The sequence below is a fragment of the Canis lupus genome, chromosome 1 (assembly GCF_011100685.1).
Source record: "Canis lupus familiaris isolate Mischka breed German Shepherd chromosome 1, alternate assembly UU_Cfam_GSD_1.0, whole genome shotgun sequence".
Lineage (NCBI taxonomy): Eukaryota > Metazoa > Chordata > Mammalia > Carnivora > Canidae > Canis > Canis lupus.
The window spans coordinates 89,340,929-89,359,594 of NC_049222.1; the positions used below are offsets into that span (position 1 = coordinate 89,340,929).

General features: G+C 42.0%; 1 long non-coding RNA gene across 6 annotated transcripts in view; it reads left to right on the top strand.

Moving 5' to 3' along the window:
* The window catches only part of LOC106559468, a 99,882-nt gene that overhangs the window by 7,825 nt on the left and 73,391 nt on the right, over positions 1 to 18,666 (top strand). Inside the window, exon 3 of one of the 6 annotated variants that reach the window (XR_005354244.1) lies at positions 6,062 to 7,298. The exons of the other annotated variants lie outside the window; for them this stretch is intronic. This is a non-coding gene — a long non-coding RNA (uncharacterized LOC106559468). Of the gene's footprint in view, positions 1 to 6,061; positions 7,299 to 18,666 lie in introns of those variants that run through there. 6 annotated transcript variants of the gene reach the window in all.

Sequence of the window (18,666 nt, forward strand, 5' to 3'; positions counted from 1 at the left end):
GGTATTTTCCCTGAATGTTTAGATTGGAAGCAGCCTACTGTATGCGTGTTTTGGATGGTATTGCTGTCTTGGCAGTGTTTGTGGATATAGATGGGAACATAAAGAGTCAACAGCCTGCATTGTTACAGAGAATTGAACACTTGAAGTAAGTGTAAAAGTGTCTTCTGGAGCGCTTGCCATGAGCAGAGTGCTATTGATTCCATTATCAGGGGAGAAAATGGAATCTGCAATCAGCTTCTGAAGCTGCTACAATTGGAAACTCTGGAGCCTTTGGGAAGAAAAAAAAAGTGAAAAGAAACATAGCTGTATCTGCAGTCAGCCTGTCCTGATGGTACAGGTGACTTCAGGGGAAAGAGGATGGGGCAAGCAAGCAAGCAAGAATGTAGTTCTTTCCAGCACAAATATCCCTTAAGGAAAAATATGAGGGTTCATAGTACTGTGAGGATTTACAAGGAGTTTAAATTAAAAAGCAAAGCCATGCCATGAAGATACAAGTTAGAAAATTTTGGACAGCTGCCCAGCCTCCTCAGGCTGTCCTTCTCATGTGAAGTAGGGAGGGAGCATCAGATTGCAGCCAAGGACCAAGCTACATCCTCCCCAAGTTCTGCTGGGTTTGTAGTTTCCATAGGTTGGGGGATAGTGTGTGTATTTGGGTGACTTAATAACTTTCCCTTAACTTTAAAGTAATGAGTATAAGAAGTCCTCTCTAATGAGCATTCTGCACACCAAGAAATATAGAGGCATTTTCTTCTAGAGACTTTCAGAAGACATGGTTAAAGAAGTTTACTTAGGGATGCCTGGGTGGCTCAGTGGTTGAGCGTCTGCCTCCAGCTCAGAGTGTGATCCCAGGGACTTAGGATTGAGTCTGCATCGGGCTCCCCGCAGGGAACCTGCTTCTCCCTCTACCTGTGTCTCTGCTTCTCTCTCTGTGTCTCTCATGAATAGATAAATAAAATATTTTTTAAAAAAAAAGTTTACTTAATCTACAAGGGCTCATTTATTATATCATGATTAGAATAAAAGGCATGATTTGAACTTGCACATACGCTACAGCTTCATAAAAGTACAGAAAGTCAAGAAAAATATCCTGGAGGAAAATCTGCTAAAATGTTAGCTATTGTTGCTGCCTTCAGGTTAATATTGTGTATACTTAAAAAAATATATTGTGCTACTTTTTTCAAATCAGAAGAAGATAAAGGACGGGGGAAATATTAATATTTGACAATGACAAAAAGTTATGTATGGTTTCAAACCCAGAGTCTACCCTCTCCAACATTTACTATTTGCTCATTGTGCTTTAAAACATTTTATACTGTATTTTTAGGCTAAGATAACATGTGCACAAGGCAAAGCATCTGCATAGACATTTTCTTCGAAGAAGTTATACAAGTGACTAGTAAGCACATGAAAAGATACTCAACATTATTCGCCATTAAGACGATGTAAATCAAACACAGACACACACACACACACACACACACACACACAAACCCACAATGAGCTACTACTTCATACCCACCAGGATGGCTAGAATTAGAAAACATAATAACAAGTGTTGAGAAGGATTTGGGGGACCTGGAACCCATCTACTTTGCTGGTAGCAATATAAAAGGTCACAAAGTTTGGGAAAAAAAGTCTGACAGTTCCTCAAAAGGTTAAACACAGAGTTGCAATAGAACCCAGCAATTTTACTGTTAGGTATTTAAGAGAAATGAACATCCACGTGAAAGCTTGTACCTGAATTCTCATAGGAGCCTTATTCAAAAAGTGAAAAGTGAAAACACTCCAAATCTCTGTCAACTGACAGATGGATCAACAAAACGTAATACATTCATATAATGGAATATTATTCAGCAGTAAAAGGAATGAAGTACCGATGTGTGCTACGACAATGATGAGCCTTGTCTTGAACACATTATGTGAACTGAAAAAAGCCAGGTACAAAAGGCTGTGTTGTTTGATTCCATTTATAGGAAATGTTTGGAAGGGGCAAGTCTATAAAGAAAGAAAATAGGGCAGCCTGGGTGGCTCAGCGGTTTAGCACCCACTTTGGCCCAGGGCATGATCTTGGAGGCCCAGGATCGAGTCCCACGTTGGGCTCCCTGCATGGAGCCTGCTTCTCCCTCTGCCTGTGTCTCTACCTCTCTTTCTCTCTCTCTGTTTCTCATGAATAAATAAATAAATCTTAAAAAAAAAAAGAAAGAAAAAGAAAGGAAAGAAAATAGGTTAGTGGTTGCCTGGGGCTGGAGAGAAGTGGACTTGGTAGGGAAATGGGGAATTGCTAATGGATGCTAGAATTTAGGGGAGGAGGATGAAAATGTTCTGAAATTGATAGCAATGACAGGTATCAAACTCTATGATTATCCTGAACACCAAAGAATTGTTCGTTTTAAATGGGTCCTTTGAATGGTATATAAGTTCATCTCAATCAAGCAAGTTTTTTGAAAAAAAAAAACAAAAGGGGGAAAATGACACATTTAAAAATATTAAAGCAATTATAAGAGGCTAGTGCAACTGAGGAAGTAAATTTTAAATTTTATTTAATTGTACTTAAATAGTCACATGTGACTCCTGGATTGGACTGCACAGCTCTGAATAATCCCCGTTACAGAATTTAATTCACTGCTCATCTTTCACAAGGATATATATGCTCCATCATGAAATTCGCTTTGACTGTGATGATCATCGCTGTATCCCCAGCACCTAGCATGGGGCCTGGTACACAGTAAGATCTCAGCATGGCAGCTCTCATCATCTTCAGCATCATCTTGTCCATCTTGGTTTCCCACAGTTCAGCCCAGCACACGCTACAGATGCTCAGTAACTGCTGCTAATTGAGTTAATTGATTTCTAGGCTTACGAGCCAGCCAGTTAGCTGTTCCTGGAGAACGTGCAACCAAAGGGAGTTGCATTCGTGTCTTTCTGATGCATTTCTCTGTGTGCAGGATAGAGGTTAAAAGCATCTGCTTGGATTCAAACCCTGGCATCATGAGCTCTGGAATGGAACCTTTCTGTGCCTCAGTTCATTCCTCCATAATGTGGAGCCATGAATTAATAGCCCTGCCTTGTTTAGTTGTTGTAAGGATCACACATATCGAGGTTTACAACTTTATAGGAAATATAGAGAACAGAGGGCTGTTTTAAGTCACATCATGAGGATTCAATTGGCAAAACCCAGACTGTAGCCAATTCTAGTTGGGAAACAGAGGCAGCCATCCTACAGTCATTAGAGAGCAAATGTAAGGCCCAAGACAATACTCTGAGACTGGCGATCTGGCTACAAAGGAGGGTTGAAAGAAAAAAATATCCGGCCATGACTGTTTACAAGAAGGGGCAGGCTCTCAGGTAGGAAGAAATTCTGGCCAACTGCTTCTATGTAGCAACCAATAATGCATGCTCTGCAGACTCTGGTAAAGCCCCACTTGCAGCTGCCTTCAACTTTCCATGGATTGAAGAGCAAGCAGAGTGTTAGCAAAGAGGGTCCTCAACCTTCAGACTGTCTGTAGGATGTTGGTGAGTCAGGCACAGATGTGTCAAGGAACGGTCTCCATCCCTCCTTGAGTAGCAGCTTTAACAAAAGCTGGCCTTTACTCAAAGAGACATGAGACCGTGAAAGTAGGGAGTAGAATGGGGAGGGAATAGAAGAGCCAGAGAAACTTGTCTGGTTCTGCTGCTCTCAAAAGTCCCTTGGAGCTACCCACGAAGACAGTCCTGGGGTCACCCTGGCCCATCTTCCTGGGATGTATCATTCTTAGGCTTTCCTGCTCGTTCACCAGTGTGGCATCCTGAATTGTGGCTGATTATGTTTCAAAGTTCTGTTTTCAAAGAAATTTCAAGTCCTTTTTATTTTTATAAAATTAGGCAAAAATGTTATTCAGAGAACTCTCAAAACACTACCACCTTATCAAAATCCTGACTCTCTCCACTCCTATCCATCTGCTCCATCATCACCCTTACCACAGGAACCGTTTGATTGGTCTCCTTGCTTTGGCTCTTGCCTTCTTCAAATCCGTTTGCCAAACATGGTGCTGTGTGATCCCGAAAGCCAGAAATATCAGGTCTTGTCACTCTGCTACTCAAAATCTTCTGAAGGCTTTCTGAAATCTTAGAATAAAAGTGAAACCCTTTCCTGTGGACTTCAAAAACTTGCATGGTCTGATCACAAGATACGCAGCTGTGGTGTCACTGCAGACAACTCTGCCTCTCGCTTCCCAAAATTCTAGCCAGACTTGTCTTCTGCTTTCTGGTTCACAAACGTGCTATTTTGTCCTCAGGGAATTTAAACTTCTTGTTCTCTCTACTGGAAGGCTCCTAAACTGGATCTTCCCCAGGCTGTCAACTTGCATTCAGGGACACCTTGACCCCTCTGTCATCTCCAAGAGAACTTTCCTGATCATTGTACTGAAAGATCTACAGTAACTACTTTCCCTCTAGAGTGCCTGCACACATGCACACACATGCACATAAATTTTACTCAATGTAGTAATATGTATGAGGTAAAGGGCTTTCGACAGCACATTATAAATCTTCAGTGTTGTCAGCAGTGATTCTTTCCCCCTTACACCACATATTATCTAAATTTCTCCTATATTAATGCATTTACTTGTCTGTGGTTGGCCTACCCCTCCTCAGTCTCAGCTCCTTAAGAACAGGGACTGTGATTGTTTTGTTCATTGATATAGCTCTAGCACCCAGAAGAAAGCCTATCACACAGTAGGTGCTCAATAATCATCATCCAAAGGATGACTTAACTGTAGGAAAACATACATACATATGACAAAGGGAAAGAAAAGATTACCAATAACACGGAGTATCAAGATATTCTTGGGAGACTTTTTTTTCCCCCTGCTTTTCAGATATTCTAAATATTTTGCAAAGACATGCATTCTTTTTAATCACTAAAGAGTTAACTTGCAAAAAGACTTAATGTTGGTGTGCCATATGAAGCGTCAGTCAATCCATTTATGCAGGCATGTGGCAGGTTGCATTCTTTGGGTCTGTGTATAAAACCACTTACGAAATCAGAAGTCATCTGACTTTTGTCAGGAAGAAGCCTCAGCACCATGTGCCTTAGTGTGTGAACACAGAGGCAGGCCCTGGTGAAAGCCCCCTGGGAGGTCTGACAAGTCTCATTCCATCAGTGGCTGTGTGCCATGTGACCAGCCACCTGCTTCTTTATCTCTAGCTCCTTAAGTCAGGAGTTCTGTTTGGCTACAGACCTTGACACTGTGGAGGTCAGCCAAGGTCAGGGCTCCCTTAAGAATGACTCACGCTGCTCTGTGTTCTCCGCTGGGCATAGGCTAGAGCATGGTAAACACTGTGATTTTCCAGGCTTGGCTCCCAGGAGGTAAGGCTCATTCCCTGAAACACTGATCCATTAAAAAAAAAAAAAAAATCCCCAAAGCAGCCACCAAAAGCAGATTTGGCATTTAGGGGGAAAAAAGAAGCTTCTAACTCTCTGATCCTATCCAGCATGATTCTAACTCAAACCCGACTACCCAATGTCATTGTGCTTTTTAGGCTTGTCTGAAGAAGGGCAATAATTCTGATGTAAAAGAAAAATTGTTGTGAAAGATTGTAAACATACATACAAGTATTAGCAGTAATACAATAAACAATTGGAATAGCGGGGTCAAACTTAGTAAGATTTTTACATGCCTTACTTGGTTTGGAGTCTCTTGCCTTAAAAAACAATCCCAGATACAATATACCTGGTCCCCAATTCCATTCCTTTCCCCCACCCAGTGGCAATCAGAATCAAAAATAGCTGTTTATCATTGCTCCACAGTTTTTTATCCACCCATGTATCCATCAACTTTGTCTACTTGTTTCCTTGTTTTAAGCTTTTATGTAAAGGGTACCTGTACCTCACATATTATGTTGTGACATTTTGTTGTCATTGTTTAGCATTCTATTCATAAGATTTGTCTTTGTTGATATATGTGATGGTTACTTTCATGTGTCACCTTGGCTAGGCTACAATTCCTAGTTAATCAGTGAAACACTAATCTAGGTGTTGCTCCGTGGATATTTTATAGATGTGATTAAAGTCCATAATCAGTTGTCTTTCAGTAAAGGAGACTACCCTAGATAATTTGGATGGACCTGATGCAATCAGTTCCTCACTCTGAGATCACTACCGGAGCTGAGACCAAGAGTTGGACACTTAACCAACTGAGCCACCCAGGTGCCCCTGAGGCTTCTCTGAAGAGGAAGAAGTTCTGTCTGTGGACAGGAGCTTGAATTCATGCGTGCATGGCAGTTCCAGTCTGCCTTTCCGGATGACCTGCCCTATGGATTTCAGCCTTGCATAGCCAGGTCCACAGTCACGTGAGCCACTTTCTTGCAATAAACTTTTTACTATATGTCTCCCACTGGTTCCCACTGGTTCTGTTTGAGTGAACCCTGGCTGATACAGTACATCTACCTCTGATTCATCTCTTCGCATTGCTGTATGACAAGCGTCAGCAAACTTTTTTTATAAAAGCCAGATAGTCAATAATTTAGGCTTTGGGGCATACAGTCTTTACTGCAACTGCTTCACAATGCCATCGTAGTATGAAAGCAGCCATAGACAATACATTAAGAAATGGGGGTGGCTGGGTTCCTATAAAGGTTTATTTACACACACAGGCATTGGGCTGGATTTGACCCAAGGGCTATAGTTTGCTAATTCCTGCAATATGATGTTGCCACTGTTTTTAAATTTTTTTTAAAGATTTATTTATTTATTCATGAGAGACACCCAAAGAAAGAGACAGAGACACAGGCAGAGGGAGAAGCAGGCTCCACGCAGGGAGCCCGATGAGGGACTCGATCCTGGAATCCTGGGATCACACCCTGAGCTGAAGGCAGATGGTATCCCTGATGTTGCTATTGTGCAAGCAAACCACAATTTATATATTCTCCTGTTCGATATTTCTCTACATTTCCCCCCATTCCTACACAATGCTGTAGCTAACATACTTGTACACCTTTCTTGCATACAAGTTCAAGTGTTTATCTCAATCTGTTTAAGAGCAGAAATGATGAGTCCTGGGGTATATGAATCTTCAACCTAATTGTGCCACATTGCAAGCTATAGACATTGTTCTAATCCATACTCCTACCAATATTTGCCTCGTCTTCCATACCATTTGGAGTTTTCATACTTACATTTACAATCTGATTAATATAAAATTGTCTTTCATTGTAGTTTTAATTTATATTTCTGTAACAAGTAATGGTGAGAAGTATCTTTTCATGTGACTATTCTCCATCTGTATATCCTCTTTTTTAAATAGCAATTATTTTGGGGATGCCTGGGTAGCTCAGTGGTTGAGTGTCTGCCTTTGGCTCAGGTTGTAATCCTGGGGTCCTGGGATCGAGTCTCGCATCAGGCTCCTTCCTCTCAGGGCCCCTGCTTCTCCCTCTGCCTATGTCTCTGCCTCTCTCTCTCTGTGTCTCTCATGAATAAATAAATAAAATCTCTTAAAAAAAAGCAATTATTTTTTCCAAATTAAAAAATATTTAATTGAAATATAGGTGACATACAATGTCATGTTAGGTTCAGGTGTACCACATAGTGATTTGACAATTATATCCATTATAAAATGTTCACCATGGTATGTGTGGTTACCATCTGTTGCAATACATATATACTCTTTGATAAAGTAATCTGTTCAAATCATTTGGCTATTTTAAAAATTGGGTTTTATTTTCTTATTGAATTTTATGAGCTCTTTACATACCAGGGATATAAGTCCTGTGTTGAATATATGATTTGCAAATGTTTTCTCCCAGTCTATAGATTGCCTTTTCATTCTCTGGAGTATCTTTTGTGGAGCAGAAATTTTAGTTTTTTTAAAAGATTTTATTATTTGAGAGAGAGAGGGAGTGAGAGAGAGCCAGAACACAAGTGGGGTGGGGGCAAAAGGAGAAGTAGACTCTCTGCCTAGCAGGGAGCCTAACTCAGGGATCCCCCAGAAGTTTTTAAATTGATGATATTCAAATTCATCAGTTCTTTTGTGGATCGTGTTTCTGGTAATATAAGAAATCTTCATAGAACCCAAAGTCATAAGGATTTTTTTCGTATGTTATCTTCTACAAGTTTTATGTTTTTAAGGTTTATAGTTAGGCCTATGATGTATTTTTAATTAATGTTCATATATAATGTAGGATATGGGTTAAAGTTCACTTGTTTATATATGGATATCCAGTTGAAGCACTGTTTATTGAAGAGGCTATCTTCCTCTGTTGCCTTAGCATCTTTGTCAAAAGTCAGTTGATCAGAGGCAACTGGGTGGCTCAGTTGAGCATCTGTCTTTGGCTCAGGTTCTGATCCCAGGATCCTGGGATAGAGCCCCATGTGGAGCTCCCTGCTGAGGCGGGAGTCTGCTTCTCCCTCTCTCTCTCCCCCCTGCTCATGCTCTCTCTCTTTATCTCTCTCTCATAAATAAATAAATAAATAAATAAATAAATTCTTTAGAAAAATCAGTTAATCAATAATGTAGGGTAAGTCTGGGAACTGTGCTCTGTTTCTCTCATCTATAATGTCTATTCTTTTGCCAATACCACAGTGTCTTGATTACTGGCTCTTTCTATTGAATCTGGTGGCACTACTCCTCAAATTTGTTCCTCCTTTTCAGAATCAAATAGACTGTTCTATTCCTTTGCCTTCTCATATCATTTTTAGATTCAGTTTGTTGGTATCTATAAGAACATCCTGCCGAAATTTTGTTAAGAATTATGTTGAATGTGTAGATCAACTTAGGGAGAACTGATATTTTAACAACGAACAGGGTATGTGTCTTTTAATCTATTTAGCTCTATATTTCTTTTGTCAGTATTTTCCAGTTTGCATTACACAGATCCTGCATATATATTTTTAGATTTATAACTAAATACTTTTTTGAGGGGTGTAGTTTGTAAGTGGTACTTTTTTTTTAAGTTGCCTTCCAATTATTCATTGCTGGTGTATAGAAATACAATTGATTTTTGTATATTGACCTTGAATTCTGCAACCTTGCTAAACCCATTGGTTCTAAAAGTTTTTCCTTTGCCAATTTATATATTGGTTTTGGGTTTTTAAAATTGATTTGCAAGAGCAATTTATATGTTCTGTATATTCATTCATTGGACAAATACTTTTACTGAGTGCCTGCTATGTGTCAGGTATGATATTAGCATACTAATCTTGAGTCAGTTTTGTTCGTTGCAACATTCTTTGGGAAGCAGTTATTCATCTCAGTTATAGAGACACTTATAGAATACCTGTCCACTAATTATTCAAAAAATGTATTGAGTACCCACTGTATGCTAGACAATAGCTTAGTTAATGGAGATACAGAAGAAATGATAATGACAAAAACTAGAGGTCCCTCCACAAATGAAGGAGACAGCAAATAAAAAGTAAATTCATAATATAATTACAAGTAATGAAAATGCTTTGGAGAAAGTAAATCAAGATAATAGGGCAGAGGGCAGAAGGGGACCAGTGGGAAGACAGAGAAAGGTGCTCTTAAATACGGTGGTGGTGGCAGACCTCTGCCAGTAGACGGTGTGTAAGCTGAGTGACAAGAACAGGCCGAGGCAAGGGCCCTCCAGGAAGAGTCAACAGCAAGTGCAAAGGTCCTGGGCAAAAATGAGCCTCATATGACTGAAGGACCAGAGAGGGGCCGGGTTGTCTGGAGTGTATTGAGCAAGGGACAGTGGTATGAGAAGAGCCTAGAGAGATGGAGAGGGGCCAGAGATAGGCAGTGGCCATGACAAAGGGGGCAACACTTGATTCTCAGTCCCTGGGAAACAGCAGAGCATGGGCTAAGCATCTCTGACACAAAGATGAGTAAGACCAAGCCCTGCCCTCAGGAGCCCATGATCTTGTGGGAGAGACAAACACATGAATAAATGCACAACAGTGTGAAAAGCACACGAGAGGTATGGAGGTAGGAAGCAAGAGTGATCTTTTATTTCTAGTCTGAAAGACAGAATTTCTACAGCCTCCTCTTTAAACCCTGAAGTCTAAAATTCCCCTTAAAAATCACATATATCAAATATATGGCACTTCATTTTCAAATTGTAGAGATCCCTTCTCTATGGCCCCCATTGCACCTGCTGCTTTCCCCCACCTTTCTCCCATAGAGCCTACATTTACTTGCCTCTGTCTCACCAGTCACTAAGGTCCACGAGGGCAGTAGCTGAGCCCTCCTCCCCACTATCCGTATCCCATTTGACAGATGAGCAAACTGATGATCAGAGAGAGCAAGTGACCTGCCCTCTGAAGCACAGCTATGGTGGTAGATAGAGCAGAATGTTAGGATGCTGGGGGCTCTTCCTTTTCCTAGGTTAGGGGTTTTCTCTTTACACCCCCGCATCCCATGGTGACTTGTAGGAGGAACATGTCACAGAACACAGGTGTCAACATGGTGGGCTTGGGGATCCCTGGTGGCTCAGTGGTTAAGCGCCTGCCTTCGGCCCAAGTCATGATCCTGGAGACCTGGGATTGAATCCCACGTCAGGCTCCTTGCATGGAGCCTGCTTCTCCCTCTGCCTGTGTCTCTGCCTCTCTCTCTCTCTCTGTCTCTCATGAATAAATAAAATCTTTAAAAAAATGGTGGGCTTGCTGATATGTCTTCTAAATACTGAAATATCACCAGAATATTAGAATGCATTCAAATTTTTAAATTGTAAAATGTATCATGCATCCAGAAGAGTATAAAATGGTATAGTTTGAAGGAGTACCTGGGTGGCTCAGTCAGTTGAGCATCTGCCTTCAGCTCAGGTCATGGTCCTGCTTCTCCCCCTCCCTCTAACTGCCCCCCTCCACTTGTGTGCTATTTCTCTCTCTCAAATACAAAAATAAAATCTTTTCTTAAAATATTTTATTTATTTATTTATTTTACATATATTTTTTAAATTGGAGTTCAATTTGCCAACATATAGCATAACACCCAGTGCTCATCCCATCAAGTGCCCCACCCCCAGCACCACCTCACACCAGTGAGAATGAGGAAAATTAACAAGGCAGGAAACCACAAATGGTGGAGAGGATGCGGAGAAAAGGGAACCCTCTTGCACTGTTGGTGGGAATGTGAACTGGTGCAGCCACTCTGGAAAACTGTGTGAAGGTTCCTCAAAGAGTTAAAAATAGACCTGCCCTATGACCCAGCAACTGCACTGTTGGGGATTTACCCCAAAGATACAGATGCAGTGAAACACCGGGACACCTGCACCCCGATGTTTCTAGCAGCAATGACCACAATAGCCAAACTGTGGAAGGAGCCTCGGTGTCCATCGAAAGATGAATGGATAAAGCAGCTGTGGTCTATGTATACAATGGAATATTACTCAGCCATTAGAAATGACAGATACCCACCATTTGCTTCGACGTGGATGGAACTGGAGGGTATTATGCTGAGTGAAATAAGTCAATCGGAGAAGGACAAACATTACATGGTCTCATTCATTTGGGGAATATAAAAAAAGTGAAAGGGAATAAAGGGGAAAGGAGAAAAAATGAGTGGGAAATATTAGAAAGGGAGACAGAACATGAGAGACTCCTAACTCTGGGAAAAGAACAAGGGGTGGTGGAAAGGGAGGAGGGCGAGGGGTGGGGGTGACTGGGTGATGGGCAAAAATAAAATCTTTTTAAAAAATTGTACAGTTTGAAAACCAGTAAAGCCCAGGTTCACATTATCCTGGATAAGAAGGAGATCTTTAGGGACGCCTGGGTGGCTCAGTGGTTGAGCGTCTGCCTTTGGCTCAGGATGTGATCCCGGGGTCTTGAGATCGAGTCCTGCATTGGGATCCCCGCAGGGAGCCTGCTTTTCCTCTGCCTATGTCTCTACCTCTTTCTCTGTGTCTCTCAGGAATAAAGAAAGAAAATCTTAAAAAAAAAAAAAAAAGGAAATAGATCTTTAGCAGAATTTTAGAAACCTCCTGTGTATCCCTCCATAATCATATCCCCTCCCTCCCACCTTGGCATAAACATTTACCTTACTTTGGGTTAATCAGCCCCTTACTGTTCTTTACAGATTTCACACTTTTACGTATGTATCTAAACAAAATATGTTTTAGTTTTAAAATGCTGAGTAGCAAGCAGAAGTCTAGCTGTGTCAAGGACAGGGTGATCTCACCTCTCTGAGATGAAAGTCTGGAAAAGGGTCCGCTCTGGAGTCCTAGAGACAGAGTCCATGGGCAGGTTCCCTGGGCGTGCATGGAAGTGACTACAGGGGAAGGCAGTGCTCAAGGTCATATCTGAGTCATGGGGACGAAGTGGGAGAAAAATAATTAACACAGGCCTGTAACACACTCCTTCCCTGCTGGGGGTGCCTCCACCAGACCTCCCTATAATCCCAGCAATGACATCTAGAGGGAGAAAGATATGGGGCAGGTCTACATTTAAAATACTTTCAATAGGAATTACCTGCTTACTTGACATTGAGTGATGTAAGTAAATGTGGAATTTTTGGATTAAGAGGCATGGCTGACACCAGGGTGTCTCAGTGGGTTAAGCATCTGTCTTCCTTCAGCTCAGGTCATGATCCCAGGATCCCGAGATTGAGCCTCACATCAAGCTCCCTGCTCAGTGGGGGTCTGCTTCTTTCTCTCCCTCTGTTGCTCCTCTGCTTGTGCTCTCTTACTCTTTCTCTCTCTGTCAAATAAATAAATACAATCTTTAAAATAAGTGAGGGGGCATGGTTGGCTGGGCAATGGGGAGTAGTCAGGTAAGCTTTCCCTATCTATATATAATAAATTATAAAACCAAGAGGCTTCAAACAGATGCAGCTGCCTTTGAGTGGCAGTCCCATACATGGTTTAAACCTAATCTGTTGATCAGATATCAGAATGTGTTCTAATGCAGGAGAAGGGACACCTTTTGGCAACTGGTGGTTTTAGGACTTTCTGGGGGGAAAATATTCTGTTTGTGCCTATAGCTTGCTTGTATCCTTCAGTCATTACTAAAACTTGGTGTTAAGTGTGATCTAGGATTCTCATAGTCCCACTTGACAAATGGACATTTTGTGCAAATTCAACCCAGATCACCACAGGCAGGGTATCTGGCAGTGTTGTAGAATGGCCCAGACACTAATTGTCTACTGAAATGTGGTCAAAGACTGGGATCTCTAATATCTTCTGAAGTCACCATGGATTCCCCTAACTCTCACGAACAGGGTAAACCATGATGAGATGCCACCTCACAACCATTAGGATGGCTACTGTCAGAAAGCCAGGAAATGAAAAGCATTGACAAGGCTGTGGAGAAGTTGAAACCCTTGCTCATTGTTGGTGGGGATGCAAATTGGTGCAGCTGCTGCGGAAAACAGTATGAAGGTTCGTCAAAAAATTAAAAACAGAAATATCACATGATCCAGCTGTTCCAATCTGGCTACTTAGCCAAAGGAAATGCAATTAGGACCTGGAAGAGATATCTCCACTCCTATGTTTATTCACTAATCACAAGAGCCAAGATATGGAAGGAACCTAAGTGCCTGTAAAGAGATGACTGGATAAAGAAGACGTCACACACACACACACACACACACACACACACACACACACACAATGGAATGTTAGTCAGCCAGGAGAAAGAAGGACATCCTGCCTTTTGCAATAACATGGATGGGCCTCAGGGGCATTATGGTAAGTGAAATAAGTCAGACAAAGAAAGATAAGTAAGTGGTGTCACTTGTGTGTGAATCTGGAGAAGCTAAACTCCTAGAAATCTGGACTAGAGCAGGGGTTGTTAGGGGCTGACGGCGGAGGGGGGGTTGTTGGTCAAAGGGTTCAAATGCCCAGTTACAGGATGAATAAGTTCTGGGGACCTAAAATACAGCACACTGATTGTACTCAATAATATTGTATTTCGTACTTGAAAATTGCTAGGAGAGTAGATCTTCAATATTCTCACCACAAAAAAAAAAAAAGAAAGAAAAGAAATGGTATTATGTGATGTGATGCAGGTGTGAGCCAACATTATGTAGTCATCATTCTGCATTCTGATACATATACATGTATCAGATCAGTACCTTTTATAGTTCAAACTTACATGATGTCATGTGTCAACTGTATCTCACTCTATCATGGGAGAGAAATAGCATTACCTTAGGATCCAACGACCCCGCTTCTAGGCATATATTCCGTAGAATTGAAAGCAGGTCTCAGAGAGATATTTGGGTGCCTGTGTTCCCAGCAGCATTGTTCACCATGCTGAGTGGCGAAAGCAACTTTAGCATTCATCAGTGAGTGATTGAAGAAACAAATGTGTTTATATACAGTAGAATATTACTCAGCTTTTAAGAAAGAAGGAAGATTGTAACACACAGAATGGTTGACCCCTAAAGACATTATATTCAGTGAAATAATACAGTCATAAAAGACAAATATCATAGGGATGCCTTGTGGCTCCATTGGTTGAGAGTCTGACTCTTGATTTGGGCTCAGGTCATGATCTCAGGGTCATTAGATCGAGCCCCGGGTCAGGCTTCCCACTCAGCATGGAGTCTGCTTGGATATTCTCTCCCTTTGCCTCTCCCCTCTGCTACCCCGCTCATGCATGCTCTTTCTCGCTCTCTCAGATAGATGAATAAATACAAATATTGTATAATTCCACTTTTATGAGGTATGTTGTCAAATTCATAGAGATGGAAAGTAGAAGGATGGCTCCAGGGGCTGGGGAGGAGGGATGGGAAGTTGTTGAATGGGCATAGAGTTTCAGTTTTGCAAAATGAAAACAGCTTTTGAGATTGGTTGCACAGCACTATGGGTGGACATAACACCTACTAAACTGTAGATAACTTAAAGATAGTTAAATTTTTAATAATTAAATAGGTAAACCTCATGGGTGTTTCATCACAATTGAAAGAAAAAGAATTGGGCAAAGCAGATCACACATCACATCTGTGGGGTGTGTGTGTGTGATGGATGTCCCTGCTGATCCAGGGAGCAGGGTGTGGAGGGGAGACAGGCCAAGCGCAGATAAGGTAGGCCAATTTCACCTAGACATGTCGCCTTTAGTTAAAGACCAGACAGGGGTAGCGAGCGTCATGCTAATGACACTGTTCTCTTCCTGCCACAATGCTCTGTCTGCACTGGCTGCCCCTGCCTCTGCTGCAGAGCTGTCTCCCTGAGCTCCCCCTCTGCTGTGTTCGGGGGGGCACTTTCCCTTCTTTGCTCTGTTGGACCTTCTGTTTTCTGCATCTCACTTTTTTCTGTACTTCTCTGGTGTCCTCCCTCTTTTGGTGGGGACATGCGTGGAAAGCAAATTTCTTGAGATCATGTATTCCAGGAAGCATTTTTTTTTTAGCATCTTTTTTTAAAAGAAAGATTTTATTTATTTATTTGACAGAGAGAGCAAGAGAGCACGAGCAGGGGTAGAAGCAGGCTCCTCGCTGAGCAGGGAGCCTGACTCGGGGCTCAATCCCAGGACCCTGGGATCATGACCTGAGCCGAAGGCAGACACTAAACCGACTGAGCCCCCCAGGCACCCCCAGAAAGCATCTTTCGTCTACCCTCATACACAAGATATTTTGGCTGAGAGTGTGATCTCAGTGCACATTTTTTCCAGAATTTTGTAGGTATGGCTGCATATCTTCTTGATTCCAGTATTGCTATCGAGAGTCTCAACTTGTTCTGACTGCTGCTTCCCTGTGGCTGACCCATCATCTTTCCTCTCTGGATGCTTTTGAGGTTCTAAGTTTGTCTCCAGTGTCCCTGGAAACTGACAATGATGTGCAATGGTGTGGGTTTGTTCTCACTCGTTCTGCTGTGAGTCCTTTGATCTGGCAACCCATCCTTTTTGGGTCTGGAAATGTTTTTGGTTTTTTTTATAATTATTACAATTTTTAAAAATATTTTATTTATTTATTAATGATAGACATAGAGAGAGACAGAGAGACAGAGACACAGGCAGAGGGAGAAGCAGGCTCCATGCAGGGAGCCCGACGTGGGACTCGATCCCGGGACTCCAGGATCACGCCCTGGGCCGAAAGCAGGCGCTTAAACCACTGAGCCACTGCATTATTTCATCAATGAACCCATCCCCCCCACCCCCGTGTATCTTCTACCACAAAGTCCCCTATCACATAGGTATTGAATATTCTGGACTGTTCCTCTATTATCTTTCTCTCTTTGTCATTTTGCTTTACTCTCTGGAAGATTTTCTCAGCTTTATCTTCTAATCCCTCCTTCAAATTATCTTCATTTCCACTGTTAAAAGCTTTTTTTTTTTTTTTCAAAAGCTCTTTTTGTTTTCTAGATTTCCCTTTATTAGGGATGCATTATCTCCTATCTCTGTGGATATTTATTATAGTTTACAGAGATAAACTTTTCTTCTCCCTGAATAGCCTGTGTTTTCCCTGTTACTTTTTTTTTTTTTTTCCCCTGTTACGTTTTTGTTTGTTCATCTGATTGTTGGAGGCTTTCCTAAGCTGTCTGGTAATCTTGGCTATTTGCTCATGATGAGGAATAGGGGAGCTAAAATGCTGACCAGAATCTCCGAGGGCATGGGTACAGGGCTTGATAACTCTGAGCATCCCTCCAGGGCTGTGTCGCTAGGCTCTCTGGGGAGATTGATGCTAGTATTTTAGAGTCACTCCCCCTGGGCTGGCCAGACTCCCCCTCAAGAAATGGTTCAAATCTCCTACCTATAGGGTAGATGGCCTACAATGTTCTGGAAGACCAGTGGGAGAAGAGGGCTTGAGGTCTCAAGTACTCACTGCACATCCTGACACTTAATTTCCCTGTTATTGGCATGGTTCCCAATTTCCATTTTAAAGAAAAAAGGAGTTCATTTACTGGATGAGTTACAAATTTTTCTCCACAAAAAGGCAACACATGCAGAATCACTTCTGTAGAGCTCCAGGGGTACTGAGATAGAGAACAGAGAGGGCTTCCCGCTTACACTGCTCGCTGGTAGACCCCTTTCCTGGACCACCTCCCTGCAACTTCATTCATAAGCTTAGTAATCCATTGGGAGAGGTTTCCTATTTGATTAAGATCTTTAGTTTTTACAAACTGTAAGTGCATTTCTTAGGCTCATAAAGCCTTACACCTATTTGCTTATTGTGAGCAGGTGTAGTGCAGGGATCATGATGTAGATTATCTGCTATCTCCCACATGGAATATTCTTTCCCACTGTAACTCTGGGCTCTAAAACACAGCTTTATTAGGAAGGAGCTGAAAAATAACAAAAGCTAACCTGAGTGTACGCGGAGTCACTAACCATGAAAGTATCTTCAGTAATGAGAAGCTTCCAGTAGCCCCTTTGGTAAATAGGATGGAAAATCCTTGTTTTCAATCAAGACTCACATTTTGGGCCTCACAAATGTCACCTGGTCTTGAAATATAAGAGGGTGGAGGAAGAAGGAAAGAGTGTTCTAGACGGGGGAAAAAAATTCCAAGTAATTTGGCTTATTTAGAGGAATGGCAAGGAAGCCGGAAGGTCTAAAGGATAAGAGTGTGTTTGTGCGCTGCAGTGGAGGGTAAGCAGGGATTGGCAAGATATGAGGGACACAACCCAGCCAGAAGATGACCAGCTGGCAACAAGAGGGGGCAGGGCAAAACCCCATTTGCGTGATTTAGAAGATGGATGAGAGCCAAAGGCACCAAGTGAGGAGCCTGGGATGATGATAATAAAAATAGCAACCAAATTACCAATGGCAATTAGCATAGCAGATGCTTCAATACATCATCTCCAATCTTCATCCAGCCTCCCAGAGAGGCATCATCATCCCTGCACTACAGATGCAGAAGCAGAGGGTCCCAGAAACCCAGAGTGGCAAGGTCTGGCTGCCTTTAGAGTCAAGCTGACTTCCATTACACCAAGCTGTGTCCCAATTCATGCCAGGTCTGTTCCCTCATTCAGCCATTCAGGCCACTAGTACCAACTAACTGCTAAGCTAGATGCTGAAAATAACAAGAATGTTTGTCCCTGTGTGTCAGAGAACCCTGCATTCTTTTAAAAACTTATTAATTTGAGTTATTAATTTTTATTTGAGTATGGTTGAAACACAATGTTACATTAGTTTCAGGTGTACAGCCTAGTGATTCAACAAGTTTAGATGTTACACGATGCTCCCCACAAGCGTAGCTACCATCTGCCTCCATGCATTGCTATTACAATATCCTTGACTGTATTCCCTATGCTGTACCTTCTGTTCCTGGACTTATTCACTCCATAACTGGAAGCCTACATTTCCCACTTCCCTAAACCCATCTTTTTCCATCTCCCCATCTCCCTCCCCACTGGCAACCATCAGTTTGCGCTCTGTGTTTACAGGCCTGATCCTGCTTTTTTTTTTAAGACTTTATTTATTCATGAGAGACACAGAGAGAGAGGCAGAGACATAGGCAGAGGGAGAAGCAGGCTCTCTGCAGGGGGCCTCATGCGGGACTCGATTCCAGGATCTCAGGATCATGACCTGAGTTGAAGGCAGATTCTCAACCACTGAGCCACCCAGGTGCCCCTGATTCTGCTTATTGTTTGCTTTTTTGTTTTGTTTGTTTTAGATTCCATATATGAGTGAAGTCATTTGGTCTTTGCCTTTTTCAGTCTGACTTATTTCACTTACCATAATACCCTCTAGATCCATCCATGTTATTACAAATGGCACAATCTCACCCTTTTTTTATGACTGTGTAGAATCCCTGTGTGCACGTGTGTGTGTGTGTGTGTGTGTGTGTGTGACA